At 41.8% G+C, this 18,217-nt stretch overlaps 1 protein-coding gene across 8 annotated transcripts in view; it reads right to left on the bottom strand.

Moving 5' to 3' along the window:
• si:cabz01090165.1 (uncharacterized protein LOC100333421 homolog) overlaps positions 1 to 18,217 on the bottom strand; it is a 268,340-nt gene that overhangs the window by 112,275 nt on the left and 137,848 nt on the right. For 3 of the 8 annotated variants that reach the window (XM_062561286.1, XM_062561287.1, XM_062561288.1), the window contains one exon: positions 2,600 to 2,683. The exons of 2 other annotated variants lie outside the window; for them this stretch is intronic. The gene's annotated coding sequence lies outside the window, so the exon portion shown is untranslated. Of the gene's footprint in view, positions 1 to 2,599; positions 2,684 to 13,021; positions 13,085 to 18,217 lie in introns of those variants that run through there. 3 more of the 8 variants (XM_062561290.1, XM_037462751.2, XM_062561291.1) reach the window with 2 other exon arrangements.

Here is an 18,217-nt window from a genome sequence, read left to right as displayed (position 1 = left end):
GAAAACATTTTCCGCCAGTTTTTTTCCTACACATCATGTAGCGGTAGTGAAGTCCTACTCACATTGGAAAAAAGGCACACATGGTTGTTACCCGTTTGTTAAAAGTGGGGTATTTCCTGGACCGGATGTAGGTATGTGGATGTATGGTACAGCCCGGGATCACCCACACACAGCTCGCGTCACTATTAATTCGATTCGGTTCTTTTCCGATTCTGGAACTATCTGCAGGCTGACAGTTGCTGACGAAAGGGGGGAGCATCTCAACGCTGATAGGATATCCCGCAATTGTCACGCCAAGTTGGAACCTTTTTGGCTCACGCGTTTGGTGGGTCCGGACGAATTTGCATGACTCCAGTCTCATTGCGTGCTCAGACTTTGTATGTAATCCTGTGGCACCAAAAATATGCGTTGTGTTTGGTGTGTAAACACCTTAACACTTCTGTAATAGAAGATCAGACTCCTCCCCTAATTTTACCCTACAGTGCCGCTCCGTGATCCGCTCTGAGGAGTTGGAGGCCCGGCAGATGTCGTGTGCTCTCCAGATGTGCTCACTGAGCCAGGTTTCAGTAAAGCACAGGGTGGCGCATCTGCTGAAGCTCATGTGAGCTTCGTTGAGGACCAGCGACAGCAGTTCATCCATCTTGTTGGCCAGACTAATTGACGGCAGTGCAGTTCTGAACCCACGTCAGCACAGCTTAACAAGCGGTCCGGCTCCTTTACCCCGTCAAGGTAAAACTAAAAGACATTTGAAACTTCAGCAGTATTCTAGCCATCACCATTTAATTTGACCTTATTTCTCATGGTTTTTATGAGCAATGTATCAGCCTATAATTATTATGTGTACCTTTTTTGTGTTCAACTCTATATACAACACAGCCTCTTCAGGTAAAAACTATGTACATCTTAATGAAGAATGCAATGAGCAGCTGCTGTTGGCAAGGAATAAACAAACTGTTGGTTTGTCTCCACAGCCTTCTATCCATGTTACACAACTTAGAAACACCCATACACGCCCACGCACACACCCACCCACCTAATTTTCACAGACATCCCACCACAGCAAAGAAAGAACTCCCTGAGGGTCGAACAAGAGTGCATCAGTACATTCAGTCCAGTGCTCCCCAGACAGCGTTTGGCTCTGATTGGTCCCTGAGGATCACAGACTACAAAAGTTTAAACCAATAGGAGCAAGCCATTAGCTCAAATGGAGTGAACACATTTAATGGAGAGCAGAGGAAATGTAACTTTAGCATCAAGTGAGGGTTTGTGTGCGTTTCCTTGCTGAAGTATCATATTTCTTCCCCTGCAAGAGCCAAAGATAAACCAGGCTCTGTGAGAAAGCTTTGTGAAGTAAACTGGAATCTACTGTTTTGTTTAGCTTTTCTGTTTTTTTCCTCTAGGGACTACTTCTGGGGTTGAGATTCTACACCAGTGCACCTTGAACAAGATGGAGGGAATCCTCTCCTGTGGAGAAATACAAGCTGACAAAGTCTCGGCTGTATCTGCACTCTCACTGCTTATTCTAAGTAAGTTATACAAGAGGGAGAAGAACGAGGTGAAGGATAGGGAAAAACTGAAAAAAATGGAGGAATGTGTTTGTTTCTCTCCATCCATGCTGTTTGCCCACAGTAAAGCCAAATGCAACCTCATGACCCCTCTCTCTCTCTCTCTTCATCAAATGAAACCAGAGGTAGTAAATGGATGGATCACTGAATGGGCACAGGATAAGAGGCCCAATGTGACAGGGCCCGCGATTGTCGCAAACAAACCGCAAAAAGACACAAACCACATAGAGCAAGATCATTGATCATAGAACAAGGCAAATCCAAAAGGACCTCAAAATGAGCACAATGTCCAAAAGATGCGCAGCAACTCGTACTTGAATGAATGAGACCTGGTTGGCCAATTGGCTCATAATCCGCCCCTATGGGATGAGCAAACTGAAAAGGAAAGACTTTCCCAATATGCTTGATGTACTACAAGCCAGTAGTACTACCATTACTCTGAAATAGGTTTACAGGGAAGAGTGACAATAAAACAAGGAGGTTATCATGTGGCCCCTGAACATACCTGCATGTGAAGTCAGCAGCCTGGAGAAAATGTAATGCAGTGTATCCAACATCCTAGTTTGTTAGCTGCAGATCAAAACATATGTGCTCAATGCAACAACCCAGTCACATCACCATCTCCTATCGTGCAACTGGGCCTATTGCTGTGTGTGTGTGTGTCTCAACCAATGTGCTGCTGCTCTCATTTAACTATAGCAGCTGTGTTGCATTGAGTACAAATCAAATGTACTTTGAATACCAACACCAACGAGAAATCCACTGAACCGATCCATTCTAAACAGATTGGTATCCCTCATACTGACCTTTGAATTCCCATCAGGTATGGCAATCTATACCACTGAAAGTCATGCATAGTTAATTAATGCCCTCTACTAGACCATTGGGGATTCTCCCACAATCATGAGCAAGCATTTGCCAACTGAAAAAGGGATCAAGCATAGCCGACCAAAGGACCTGTCCAACCAGAAAATATAGAACAAAGTGACGTGCCTGTGTGAGGGAGAACAAATGTTACGGTGTTGTAATCCTACTTCTTTAAGTAGCTGTGGAGCCCTCTGTCACGTTGCTGTCTGGGTCTCTCTTGACCAGTGGTGGGATGTCAGCGTCAGCTAAGCCTAAACAGAATCAAAAAATGAGAGCTATTTCAATAAAAAAAATGTTTGCACAATAAAGTGTATGGGAATAATGTTTATGAGTTTATGATTGTCATTGTCTGCCACCAAGCCGGGGTTTAGTTTGACATGTTGGGCAGTTTCTTTGACCTGGCAGTAGTAGCGAGGTAGCGCTCATTAGTACGTCTGCATCACCGTACAGCGCAGCAGTAACCAACATTGTGATTGGTCAGTGGGCCAGCATGACTTTGGTCAAACAGAAAGCTTGCCAGCAGATCTTAGTATTTAGTTCGGGATGAACCTTTTCTGTAAATAGTGAGCAGCATTTGCTAAGTCAACTGTTTTTGTGTTTTTACCCCAAATCAGTTTAAAACATGTTTTTATTATACAATATTAATATCGTTCCGTCTGATATGAATAATATTTGAATGGCCCTTGATCTTGAGTGTGCAGTGTTTCACTGCATCCGTTTTGATGGATTTTTTTGTCATTTTTTGTTGAAAATAAATGTGACAGATTCTTGTGAGTTCCTTCCCTTCCTGTTTTGGCCTCTGCTGTAAACATTGCATACCATGAAAAAATATGCAATAACTCAGTAACTACTTTGTCTATCTGGGCAATTTGTTTTGTCAGGATAAATGATAATGGTCATTTTCCATTTAAATGTTACAGTATTATGCAAATTTGAGGTGTTTACACAGAACAAATAATAACCTGTAACTGTGGTTATTAAACTGTAGCAAGACGGCACAGGTAGAAAATGCATGGCCCACAGCTCGTCTCGACTATGCACTGCAAATCCACTGGGTGAACGTGTGACTGAGGACGGCATTAGCCCTTAAACCAGCAGAGGGCTAACCTGTGAGAATAGAACTAGGGTTAGAAAAGTGTAACCTCGGCTTCCTAATGTCCTCCAAGACAAAATGTAATTATAGGACTGTGCTCACATGTGTTTTCCACTGTAAAGCATATAATAATGGCTTTTTTAATTTGATGGTTTACTGCCAACATGATGCACTAATGCCTAATCTCCCTGTGAGAAACTGTGCAGAGCTGAAGAGTATGCTCAGCGTGTGCCTGAAAGTTGCAGACAACATTAGCTCAGTGTTTCAGAGGGAGCAGCAGTTCAGATCCAGTCCCTGTTACACTGACCACACTCGTCTATGATATTTGTAATATCCCATAACCATTGTTTGTTCAATTTTGTGTACTACTGGCTGTACAAATAATCATACAGGAAGGATTCAGATAGAAAGATTCTCTAGAAATACAGATTTGGTAAATAAGACAGAAATGCCAGATATAAACAAAACCAAAGACAAATGATCCAGTCAAACTGGTCTAGATGAAAACGCCGCGCTGCTTCTTGTATCTGAAGTGTTTCAGTTCCATCACATTAACCCAGTAGAAAGTAATGCAGCGGTTTGTCTCCTTTCGCTTTTCCCAACAGAGTATGAAATATTTGCTTCATGTTTATTCAATCCAATAGGATTTTAATCTGTATCTCTCCTTATCTTCCTGATGTTTTCTAAGAGAAAAACCGTCGCGACTGTAGCGTGGAGTGGAGTAGAGCGGGTGCACCGGTATCCACATAGTTGATGGGTCAGTGTCCCTAACTCCTAGCTGCTCCCTTTACCGCAGCACACTGCTCCCACTGTGTGCGGTAGGATGAATGCAGAGATTAATTTCCCCATGGGGATTAATAAAGGATATTTTCTTTCTCTTTCTTTCTTTCTTTTTCTTTCTTTCTATCTAATGGATAAGAGTGAAAATTGGCGCCCGTCTGCAATGTTACCAACCGTGGGACCGGGGTCAACGGGAACAAATTTGAAGGAAACTAATTAACCTGTCCAACAATATTTCCTCTGATCACTGTGAAAATCAAATCCAGCCATGGCAAATTATCCCTGCCATTTTATGTCCACTAAAGCAAAATGACACTGTGGGCTCATATCCGCTCAAGTCACATTACAGATGTTCAGCAGTACATGTGCACCAAGCTGTCTGCAGAACAATACTTTGACAACTCCCCTCATTCATCAAGAGCCACAGATGAATAAATGGGGGAAGCAGAAGTGAAGTTTTATTAAGCAAAGAATGAGTTTTTATCAGACTTAATGAGAGAAGAAGTTATGAAGGTTACTGAAACCTCATTACACACATCATGACTTTGGAATACTATACTATTTTAGAATTTTGGATGTTTATGCACGTATTATCTTTGGTTAATGAGTATTGACTTTCTAAACGGGAGGAAAAATGGAAAATCAGTGACCAAATGTCTGGCATGTCCTGGAGAATTCAAGCATCATCAATGCCTATTTTTAGTTCTTCAAGTCGTTATGACAGGATTGGTTAAACCAACACAATGACTTCATGCTAAAGTTCGAGCAGAGATCACAGTGTGTGTTGAATATATTGTAACAAATGTAAAAGCACAAATACAAGAAATAACCACCCTTAAACAACTTTGCTACTTAATGTAATCTAACAGGTGTAACAACCTTTTGTTGCAGTAATGAATGAAGGATCAAGTCATCCTAGTTTCCTGGGAAGCCTTTCTTGCTTCATCAAACAACATAACTGGCAATCAGTTGCTCAAAAAAGTACATGAATCTACAAGTGGCTTGTTGTACTTTGTCACTTGCTTGTACTGTTAACACAACGTACACCAACAGTTTCATCAGCAGCTCCCTCTGCTCAGCCTCATCTCAGTGACCCGCCCACCTGTTGGCTCACTTCCCAACACCTGTATTAAGAAATGACTCCAGGGTCAAGAAAATACCAACATAATGATGTTTGGGTTGGTTGCTGCGCATCAATGAAAATATGGAATATCGTTCTATAAATATGTGGCGACCACCATTACTTCATCTATAAACCATATTGATGAAACACATTGCACACTTCAAATAGATATCAGTTACGGTCAAATTAAACGGTGGAAAACTATACCCTTAGTAAATATTTCTTGAGACTTCAGAGTCAAACCCCTATGATCAGAAAAGGACTTATTTGCCATAAGCAGAAATAAGTGGTGTAGAGTCTCTGAAATAGGTCCATAGCCCTTTGCCGCCCAAACACATCAAATGACTCTTGGAAGGTTGATTGCTGCGGAGAAAAAGGAAATGCTTTCAATTCTCTGATGCTCTAATGAAAGCAGGCCAACTCTTCCTGGTTTTTACATCCCTGAGAAAACCTTCAGGAGACATTCAGAATCACCAGCTGGATGGGAGGGAGGAAGGAGTTCTCTTGATGCGGATACAAGCCGAGCATGTTACTCCGGCTCCAGTGGGGTACAACATTAGCATGTATCGCATCCTCTGAGCTTCCTCGCACAGAGCGCGCGAGTACCCCCAGGAGGTCTTTGGTGCACAGAAAGCAAAGCAGCAAATCAGGCTGCAGTCATTGCCACACAGCTGGGCCTCTGGAAATAGTTTGGGAACAGAAGAAGAATTGAGAAATTGCCCTGACATGCACAGCGTAGTTCCCACCCATAGACCGTGGCGAGGCTTTTGCTAATATTGAGTAACGCCCACTAATTTGGGAGAGTTAAGGCTGAAATCCCAGTTCGACGCTCATCTCTCAGTGGTGTTCAGGCAGATCCAGAGATACTGAGTCAACTGCAACATTGTGTTTGATGAGGAAGCAGCCACACACCCGGAGTACTTATCCAGTCTAAACTCCCCATTTGCGCTCTCATCGGTAAATGGAAGGCTGAGCAAAGCTCAATCATGTCAGCTCCTGAATCATGGACCGTGACCAGGGACACAAGTCCTAGTCAAATGCAGACCAGAGACCGTCATTCGGGAGATGGCCTTTTAATTAACACCAATCGCAATCTCTCCCGTACCTTCAACACCAATAGCTGCTGTGCATTGGTGTTGTAATCTGGGGTCCAGCAGAGTTTAAAACAACGCCTCCATCTATTTACCTTTAACCAACCATAAATTAACTAATGGCTTAAATGTGGTCACTCCATCTGAATTAAATCAATTTCTGTTCATTTTAATATGAATATGAATTATTTTCTCCTAGAAATACTGTCTCTGGCAAATGAGGCACACGTCACTCTGTCTGCTGCTTGTTAGGGATTATACAACTTGGGAATTGTTCATTTTGTGAACGTTAAGACACACATACCAAATAGTCAAAACCATTTTAAAAGTTAACTGCGGTCAATCAAATGATAAACTAATGCCAAGAAATGGAATTTTAGTTTCTCTGTTTGTTTCTTCTATTACCAAAACACAGACACGTAATCACATACCGGCACATACTCACACACACACTCTCTCACACTCTCTCTCACACACACACACACACACACACACACACACACACACACACACACACACACACACACACACACACACCTGCCTTAAGAAACATAATCACTTCTGGCACAGACATATTTAAAAATTGCTCTCTTTAATGAGAGAAAAAGAAAATAACCACAATGAGATCCTACGGCACAAAATAAAAGCCGAAATGCAGAGTAAAGGGCATTTAAGAGTCAGTTATATAAATTCATAAGGCAATATCTCCTCCAACAAACCAAAGCACCAGGAGGAAACGGCCACCTAAACATCCGCCAGGAGCAGCTCGTTTGTCGGCGTTCGAAGCTCCGGCACTCTGGCAGGAAACCAGCCATCGTTAAGAGAAGCGCTGAACTAATTAGACAGACAGTCGCTAAGCCGGATCCATTGTGTTGCTCACTACAGTTGTCGCTGTAGCACAAGATAATAGCGTGCAAATAAAAAGGGAAATTGGAATCTGAGCTCAGAGAAAACACCGACAATGAAACAGAAAGCGATGCTCAAATGCTAATATCGTCAGTCATGTGCAACGTTGAAAGAATGCTGATTTAGAGCTTTTTCCTAACCCCCCGGCTAGAAAATATGTGTGAACAGAACCAATCACCAAGTATTTCTTTTTCAATTTGCAACGGTAACCTTGTTAACTGCTACTGTAATCTGGGGGGGAAAAATCAGTTTCTCTAAAAACATAATAGAGAAGGCAGTTCAGTTACGCAGGAACGCACATTTTGGGATTAAACAGGAACTTTGTATCTTGTTTGATAGTACTTATTCTTTTGGGTGTCAGTCAAAATCGAGTGTGACAATACAATTTCATATACAAACTACAATCAACCATCAAAACACAAACTCAAAGGCAAGCAATTTGGATCTCAATAATAGTTCACATTCAAAAGATGTGATTTGAACAAACAACAAACTGAGGGGATGAAGTGGAATAGCTGGATGTAACATGCACTTTACACATTTATTGTGATTACACACAATCACAAAATCAGGGTTTCTGTACATCAGCCATTCTGTTTAGTTTATTTGAAAAAACAACTTCTGAAAACTCTCCCCCAGCAACACCCAAAAAGGCAGAGCACAAGCAGGAAGCAGCTCAGAAGAAAAAGCCGTTACCACGAAGCACCGTTTTTATTGTATATTTCCCTGCATTATTAAACAACATTGTGCCGACACCACCTTCGTATTACAGCTATCTCCGTCCACACTAGAACGTAGCCCGTAGGTGGCAATAAAGGCTACATTAACAGTACCACAAATACCATGAAGGTCCTTTAGCACAGTACCAACAGGAAAAAATAGTAAAGCAACAGCTATTATTTCTTCATTTATACACATATGATATTTAGTGTCATTGCGAAAACTACATTTGAGGGGTCATACAATACAGAACTTTACAGTAATGGTTTAGTGCCGAGGAAGACTGAGAAGATGAGGTAGGAGGGGTTATCATGGCGATAGTATCGAGCAGGGGACAGCCTACACACACACACACACACACACACCAAGGAGGCATTCACCTCCTCTTACAATAGTGACGTTTACTGCTCTCTCTCCCTGGAGGAGTGATCCATTCCATCCAGACTCCCAAAAGATCTGTCAGCTGCTGTCACTCTCTCCACAGCGTGGGGTAACAGGTCAGTTTGTGATTGGACGGCTGATAACTGAACTCTCATTCAATCTGTGACCCGTCGGAAACATTTGAGTGGCTAAACTTGATGCTTTTGTGGCAGAATGGGAGTAAATCTCCGCTGCAATATTGCCCTCCGTTTGGAGACTCACATGGCCACAAATGCATGTTCAATTGATTCCCATCCTCTAGTATCAGACCTAAAGGCAGACCGAAGCACACTGGCAGCTGATGGACCGCTAGTGGAGTGCATCAGGTCTGCCCATCTTCCTCTCTGCTGACGAGGAAGTCACCTCATGTAAAGGGATGAGTGGAGTCAGGCAGGGGGAGGGGGCAAGGCCATTTGGGACACAATGCGTGTTTTGCTGAAGAAGCACCCATATAACTGACATAGTGGAGCCTTGTTCGTAGAACAAGTCAACATTTTGTGCACAGTCAGCAGAAGAGGTACAGCAGGTACGCCAAAGGTGCCGATGTTAAATAACAACATGACAAGTTGGAAGAGGGTAGGGACCAACGTTAACTCTTCTCCCATTACCAGTTTACAGATAGCATCAGTATTTTTACCATTTAAAAGTGACTTTATACTTCAATATCATCAGTTATTAGAAGATATCTCTATAGTTTCAATGTAAAACATTTGTTTTGAAAGCAGCAGGATGAGAAAAAGACGATAATACTGTATACAACAGTAATTATTGTGTTGCAAAGGATTCTGTAGCGTATAGAATATTTTTGTCTGACAAAGAGCCATTGGGCACAAGGAGGTACATCCCTAGACTCAGACTTTCCCCTTTTCCTCCCGACCCCCACCTCCTCTACAACACATTTAATACTTTTGAATGTCCAAGGCCCTACACCAAAGAATTGTTGGAAAAAAACCCTGCAGGCAAAAGTGGAAGAAAGCAACAGCCACGGTCAGTGTGCCGATATGTCTGGTGTATATCACTGAGAGACCTGTACGATTTGCAAAAGAGCTTTTAAAGTCCAAAAGCGGCGGCCTTCGGTTTACATGCACATGTATATTCATGGCATTTGGCAGAATCTCGTATCCAGAGAAAGGTAGAACGTAGTGTCTGGAGAAGCAGGAGCTCCTTTTCTTTTCTTTTGATGAAAAATGCAATGTTTGCACCTTTAATATGGTAATGTGGTCATCCTCACCCAATTCACCGTCTGTCAAAAATATTACTAAACACAGTGGCGAGCCCCACCAGGATAGGATGGCAGTGACTGGTGTCACAGACATTGAGTCGAGAAGCGGAAGCAGCTGGATGAAACACATTTACATGCATACTAGGGGTCATTATCTGTGTTTCTTAAAACTAATTAAGCAAAAGGTACGAGAGGCTGTACGCGTCAGGCCTAACAACACCCTTGAACTGTAACATTATTGCTGAAAAAGTACAGCTTTATTGCTTTTATAATACTTATTATTTATAATGTTGATGGTAAGAGTAAGTAGCTGCCATTCAGCACAGAAAAGTTGTAGCCACCAAACGTTGTGTGTTGCATTTCAGTAGCCTAGAGAAAATAGTATTTTTCCGGAAGGCGATGATCTATGGAGGGGTGAATAACTCCATTCCACTAAATACTGGTTGTTTTGTTAGTAAAGGTGTAAAGGGTCATCTTGACCCACAAACATTACTGCTGTACCCTAGAAACAAACATAAGAGGAAGGTTCAAATTGTTTGTGTTTCTCAGGAGGATTACTAATGTGTGCGCATTAGAAACAAGTTAACCCCTGAAACCTTCCTGGCTCCGAAACCCCCCACAGAAGATATAGGGGACTGAAGGAAAAAGGAAACTCAACACAATGACTCAAAGTAGCTTGAGTGAACAGTTCTGCTCAGACTTTGCTGTGGTTAAAGTTGTTTTTTTGAGTGCTCAAATATATCCAAACCGCAATGATTAATTCATCCGTCGCAAAACTGTCTCATTGCCAAACACTTCAGTTGAAACGAAAAATATAGTCCTCCAATTTGTGATCCCTGCGCTCGGAGTCAATCAGCTGATGCTCTTGTTGTCTGTTCTCTGCTCTCATCTCCAGTGCACCTCATCCTGCGTCCGTACGTCTTGCTAACCTGCTGGTGACCAATAGGGCTGTTCTCCTCATTGTACTGTGGACCCCACTTGCCGTTACGGCGAGACTTATTAGAAAACCACGTTCAGTGCGGCAGCTGCAAATCAGCTGTGACAGGATAACACACGATGACTCAGAGCGGCGGCAGAGGAAGACGACTCTTTGTGTTTCTGTAAAGTCTCCCAAATTAACCAAATAGGTGCGTGTGTGAGTGCTGTGGTTTGTGAAAAAAGTGTGTTGTGTCTCAGGATCTGATATGTGTGCGTGTCTGTGTGTGTATTATGAGATCTGGAGCCAACTATTTTCTAGTCTGAGTTTCTTCCAACAATTTAGTCAGAGGAAGAAACTAATGTGGCTATTAGGGGTGTATTAGCCAAAGTCACACGCACACTATGCTTTTACGAACCAAGAACTCTTTCTAAAGTATGATTTATCTTACAAAAAAGCAGCAAGGGCAAACTTGTTTTGGAGATGATTCTCTATTCCCAGAGGCAGAGGCCGACTGGAATGGATCGTGTTTGACGTGGAGGTAGGACACACAGCAGGAGTGTCTGCACTGTTTGTGGATTAAATGTAGCAGTGGCTCACAGATCTGTTGAGTGAAAATGAAACTGTGCCATTCATCCTAACACAAGGAGCATCACTGCATGAGTGCGTTAGAATCATTTTATGTTTGTCTGTTTATTTCCCCGAAGAGAAATGCAGTTTTTCATGATTGAATACACCCTAAAATCAAAAGTATTACAGTTATCCAAAACGTACACTCAAGGAGAAAAACACGGTCCAGATTCGCACCACTATGTGGACAATGTCAGCCTTGCAGTGTTTGCAAAACAATATACTGTACAGTGATTGGCAAAACGCTAATACATTACTCACAGAAGTATATTCACATGTAGCAGGTGAGTTTACTAATCAACAAATGTAATGGGAGGAAGGAGAAGAGTGAGGATGACAGGGGGAATCCACGGAGGAGGAAGAGGCAGAGGCCGTGCTTGATGTAGAGGAAGAGGAAGACCCGAAGTAGGGTTGGGCGGTGTACCGGTACTAGAAAGGTACCGCGGTACCCTTACGTTTAAAATGTTACGGTTCTGACTATTTTTAGTACCGGTACTATATTAAAAAAGCGCACTCGGTGTTCCGCTCCCTGTCCGGCTGCCTGCACGAGTTGGCTGGGTGGGCGGGGCTTCCAGCTCACATGCAACAGGCAGCTGTCACTCACAGAGTCATCTCGGGAGAGCTGTTGTTGACAGTCCTCGGATTGTTGAAAGAAAAGATGCCAGAAGTGAGATTGAAGTATTTATTATTTTACGCATATTTTTGGTCTCAAAAAGAGGAAATGTCCGGGTAACAGAGGATGTCTGCTTGGTCTTGTGTTGCATTTGCATGTTAGACTGTTAGGAAAGTTGTTGTCAAGCTAACACAGCTACAGGCTGCCATCTCTCTCAGTTTCCCCGGTGACTCACACGCTTTTGCGTCTTACGCGACTATTAGCGCACGTAGCGTTCACCACAATTTGTGTGTTTCATATGGTAACAAAATATGGTTTTGATAAAATTGTGTGTACATTGTTGGAATACAAAAAATCAATATTGTGCTCATGCAATTGAGAAACTGCAAAAGAGGAAAGTGATTCACACAGCAAATCAAGTGCTTTGGGTGCTAAAAAAAACAATTTAAACAGACTGGAAACACCCAAATAATTACTTTTGCAATACAATGAGACAAAAAATATTACCATAATCCATTTTAACTGTCCACCAAAGTTGAGAGTAGTCATTTGACTACAGCAATGCTCCAGTCCCACAACAGTCAATAAGATCATCCCTGTGGGGGAGATTTGTCCTCAAGCTTCAAGGTAAAGCATTGTTAAGTCAACTGAATTTAACCCAAAGCTAAGATTCCTTGCATGCTAATCTGCAGACCTCAAGAGCATGGCAACCATTGACACATGCACTTTGTATGCAACTATTGTGATTCTCTGACCTCACCACCAAACACATTTATTCAGCTCTTCAATTACGAGTTGTGATGTCAGAAATAGACAAACAACAGCGTAGCACTGAAAGGATCTGTTGTCCATGCTGGACACATTCTTTAAATATGTATATCTTTGTACATCACTCGCCCATTCACACCAGGCACTAACGGAACAGAAGCTGATTCTTAATGTCTTTGAACCCGATATTTAGATGACTATATCATTATTGACAGTAGATGTAAATGTATGTATCAAACTAAACGAAAAGCGTACAACCAGAGCCACTGGCAGTGTTACAGTGGAAGGTTACTGAAGAGCAGCCTACCTCTCGATCAGGGAAGGGGTGCCGTTCTCTCCTCACAGCGGACAAAACGGAGTTCCCATGCACGCCCACGTGCTTTTAAACCGCAGGATCCTGAAGACGTGCCTTAGGAGTCCTCAAAGTTTGTTGTTGGCAAACTGTCTGAGCCGTCCGTCAAAGTCTACCAAGATTCCCTGCACAGAGAGACCAAGAGAAATGGATGAGCCTTTGCAAGAAGGTTGAAAGGACAGAAGAAGAGGGAGAGGAGAGGAAGGCAGAGCAGCCACACAGCAACTTGGTCCCTAAAGTGACGTGTTCCTTAATTACCAAAAATGATATAGGGGGCCGAGGTCACACAGCTAAGGTTTCACCGAGAAACAAAAAAAGTGTTCTTTGATGAATCAGCCTGACAGACTGTAGCAGTAACTCAATGTCGTCATTAAAATGGTAATGTCTATAAGTAACATCCATAAGTATGTACACTTTTTAAAAAGGCTCCCAATTTCTTATGAAATGCCCCTGGTTTATAGTGTTTTTTTCAGAATCATATGTAAATTTCCTACTGTGTGCTAGACCCTCAGTGGTTTCATCAACGCAATGGATGCCGACTGATTAAAACCTGTGTTTGGGGTTAGGCCTGAGGTTTAATAGCTAGAGTCTTGATGAGTTGCACACCTTTTTTTTAACCAGCTACTTGCCGTAGAAAAGTCACCATAGTTCTGAAATATATAAAAGATTTACATGTATTATATGTATGAATTATAAAGTCAACCAGACAAGAAATATTTGATTATAGCCTAAAGAAATTTAAGCTAACAAGCTACAGCTAAAATATGATAAATCAATTATCTAATAGGTCACCAAGTTAATTGCCAGTTATTCCAACTACTTTATTAATGAAATAATTGTTTTTAGCCCTTCATAATTGGAGGCGTAGCGTGAAATATTGTACAATAATACATGTTCAAAATGTCACAAAAAAGATGTTTTTCCGAGTCTTTTAGTTTCATCCTTGGTGATCAAGCACATGGAAGACATCCACGATCAATGGTGCTCAAATATCATTCATTTGTTTCTCAGATTTTCAAAAGGGAAATGTAAAAAGAGAGTAGCGCTGCACGGTATGGCCAAAATCCATATCAAGGTATTAAGAAACATTCTGACTGTATTCCAGTATATCACGGTGTTGCTTTTTCAAGTAAACATATGAATTCATTGACCCAGAAAACGACAACTACCCTAACAGCTGTTCGCAACTGGCCAGCGAGTTAGCTTGTTAGCTTCTTTTGGCTGCTAGTGTTGCCACCAGATCTAACGTGACTTACGTCGGATTTACCAAAACCAAAAACAGCTCCTCTTGGGCACAAGTTGTGTTGGTGCATCTCTGGTCTCTCGTTGTTCCTCCTGTATCGCTCTTTTCCGTGTTTTAATGTAGCAACAGAGTTACTTCTTGTTGTGAGCTGTATCCAGCATGCAGTTTGGTAGGAAAATCTTTTATTAATTATTAGTATTAGTATTACAAAATGTTTGTGTGTCACAAGCTGTTGCGTTGTTTTACCCTGTTAAAGACCGTTTTTTGTGGGTTATTCATTGTTGTTATAAAGTTATAACAATGACTCAATCTCAACACACGTAAGACAACTAGCTCTGACCGCCGGGCGCTGCACGATGACACATGAAAATAAAATCTGCCGCCTGCCTTAAGAGCAACATCAGTCGTTATGGCGTAACACCGGTATGTAAGGAGATCTTATACCAGTATACCGTGCAGCCATACAAGAGAGGAAGACATGTCTGACCAGGATTTAGTTTTAGATACAAAATGATGACATGATATAAGTGGCGATGATGGATTCAGACCTAATTTCCTTGTTAGATGGTTTTGCAAAAAAATGGTAAAAGTGTACGTTTCCAATTTTCAATTCCAGATTACAGTCACAATTGGATAAATGTAGACATTAGACAAATAATTGCTTTTCATTTGTGACTTTGTTGACAAAGTCTCTCCACTCATTGCTGTTAGATTACCAGAAGAAAAGATATATGTCATGGAATAATGTGTCCTCATCAGGGAGGATCAAAGACATGCAGCACAGTTGATCACCAAAGTAAAATTAACATTTAAAAAGAGCTGGGTCTAAAAATGAAGATGCCAGTACCCCCTTGAAGTGATATCAATAGCAACAGACTAATTTATTTGCCGCACTGCAGGGCAGCTTAATAGCTCTACCTTAATAAGAGCAAGTTGAGGCTTTTACAACCAAGTAGACATATTTCTCACTCATCGGTGTGAAACTGCAGCAGCCGTGTAAGTGAGCAGTGGACCGATCTCCCCGGCGGTGCACGGCTGGAGTTGCTGACGACATCCGGCAGACTAGTTTGGTGCGTACAGTTTCCTGGTAAAAATTTTGTCAGGGCTCTACGTGACTCTGAGGATAAAAGTATTTAGTTGGACAACGTAGTCAAAATGGTAACCTCTGGGAGTTCCTTAATCGCAGACAGATGTTGTGAGGACTTTTCTTCTTTGCCAAATGCCCATCAGGTCCGCCTTCATTTCACCCCCACAGAGACTGAGCGTTCTGTTTCCCATAGACACATGAGGGGGATGAGTTTGGCACTTGTTAAACTGTGTGGCCACAGAAAAATCAATTGAGACTGAATTTGAAAAGACTAAATAGGTGACTGCAGGGTTTCTAAGCATATTTTCTGCTTGGGAATTGTCAGCATTTCTGCAGAATGATGCTGGCAGTCCCGTTCCTCCTGCACCAACTCCAATCAGGCTAGTTCAGCAACTCTGGGCTCCACATTCTGCTTTGTACACTGTCCCCCTTTCCTCTGGGTCCCTCGAGGCTCTGCGGCCATGAAAATAAATACTGCGCTCTATAAGGCCAATAAAAAAGTAATTAGCTTTAATTTCCCTACAGTTGTGAGGATTTTTTCCATTTCCTGTGGGTACCTTGCCAGAAGCAGCAAACCCGCAGTCAAATCACTGTGGTGCGCAGGTGGTTTAGTCGACGGGGATGAAGGGGATGGTCTGCCTTCATACTCTCACAGATTTACCTTCAAGTACATTTGCTGGTGTTGCAAGACTGGTGGAGGAAAACTGTCACAAAAAAGAACAAAATAAATGAAGTTTTTCATGAGGAATTTGTCCATCAGTATCTGTGAGAGCGATCAGGCTAACTGTTAGCTACTGACAGTTAGAATGACAAATCATTAGCGTGTCCACTTAGACATATTGTATGTAGAGTATAGAAGAGATAGAATACCTTACTAAAGCGTTATAGACTGCTTTTAATGACGCATTATGGTATCAATTTGTTCTGTATGGTTGTCCAGGTGAACGCCTTGTGTGTAGCGTTGATAATGTTAGCCAAATGCAGACGTCAACAGCTGCAGTTTTTGGCACCGCTCAAACACAGGCTTCCTTTTTCCTTTAGGGGTGAAATCGTTCCAAGGCTAGGGACAGCCTCTGGTTTCAAGCGCCAGACAGTGATCCCTAAAACATGGTCGTCTGAGGTAAAGTGTCTGCTGCAGAAATTGGTGCTCCCCTTTTCAATGCTAAAGTTTGGTCCTTCATCCCGCCGGATAGCTTGAATCCATTTTTGTCACAACCATCACCATAAACAGGAAAGGAATGAAACGACAGACATGGCTGCTTTTGGGAATAACAAGAACAGCCCGGTACACTACAATAACTCTTGCTCGTTGCTTGCGCCATTTGTTTACCGTTGCCCTGACCAGACAGGAAGAAGATTACCACAAAGATTGCGTATTTCCGTTAACAAATACGGAAGTTGTGAAAAAGGTCTATTTGCTCCTGATGAAAGCAATTTCTTCTCTTCTTCCAGCTTTCTTGGAAGGAAGCCACATTATCAGATATGAATGATAGGAGCTGTCCATTGTCTTATTTGCTGCAAAGTGTGGTAGTGTTGAGCATGCAGCGGAAACGTGTGCTGACTCTCATATCCACTTCAGATCTCCTCCCACAGTGAATGTGTGATCCTACATTTTATTCCAGTTGCTCAAAATCCTGGCAGAAGTTGGTTTATACTAACTTACCGGCAACTCAAGAATTGTAAAAAGTACCACATTTTAAACGTGAGGTAAAGGAATAAGATCCAAATGGGTAACTTTGTAACACTTCGTGTTAAACATAAGAAACTTCAGGCTTCAAACGAGTCTCACAATGGAATGCAATGACTTCTGTGATTATAATCGTCACATTGGAACCCAGCTGTATGTCCAGGTAACTGGTATTGACCCGCCCCTCCCGCCCACCTGGCAAATGCGGGTAGAATTTGGCTGTGGCGGGGGAAAGCAGTCACTCTTACTAGCTACATCGGCAGGTGACATTCTATACATATCCATTTTTATAAATAAATGTATTCCACATTGATATGTAAACATCTATACTGTACTGATGTTTACACTGATATGTATATGATATGTAAACTCAAGACTCTCAGCCTTTCATATTTGAAAATCTTCATTAAATATGAAGATGATGCTCTGTGTCCTGCTGTACACCATGAATATGTAATGAATGGCTATAATGGCAGGAATGCAATTCTGTTGGAAATTATTCAACCGTGAAATTGGGAGTGAAATCTCCAAACTAAATCAATCAGTTCAATTTTCTAATCACATTTTAAAATGGCCCTGAATGTTTCTTTCAAGCTTTTAGGAACCAAACATGTCCAGTGAAAATTGTTATCAATATATGCAGAGCAATATTTTCATTTCACAGGCCTCAAGGCTTCCAAATCTGTTAAACCCCAGTCCCCATGTGACCAATTAAATGAATGAGTGTTTCCAAGCACATTTTACATTTTGCATCGTGGCAGTTAAATACAACCTTTTCTCTCAACATTTGCTGATGGAACCTACGTTCCAAGTGTAATATAAAAAGGCAAGTCCAACGTGACAACATGAAAAAAAAAGGTAGATAATGATTTTGGTATCTCTCTTTCTTCCCATTTCTAAGCCTTTAACACGATTCTGGAATCCGCACTGCCCAGTAACCCTCCTCTAACAGAACCTGAAGTGGCAAAACCTACACTTCGCTCCCTCAGTCGGTTTGTGTCTTCCTCGGTGTGTCTTTTAGTGAAAACTGATATCAATTTTTACCTGCCAACATACTTCAAATTACCCTCTTTCTGTTCTTTATTACACATTTTTCCTCAAATGTCTGATGGCAAATAACTCTGAGGTCAAATT

The sequence above is a fragment of the Pungitius pungitius genome, chromosome 3, assembly GCF_949316345.1.
Source record: "Pungitius pungitius chromosome 3, fPunPun2.1, whole genome shotgun sequence".
NCBI lineage: Eukaryota > Metazoa > Chordata > Actinopteri > Perciformes > Gasterosteidae > Pungitius > Pungitius pungitius.
Note: the sequence above shows the minus strand (reverse complement) of the source record. Positions and strands in the feature narration are given on the sequence as shown.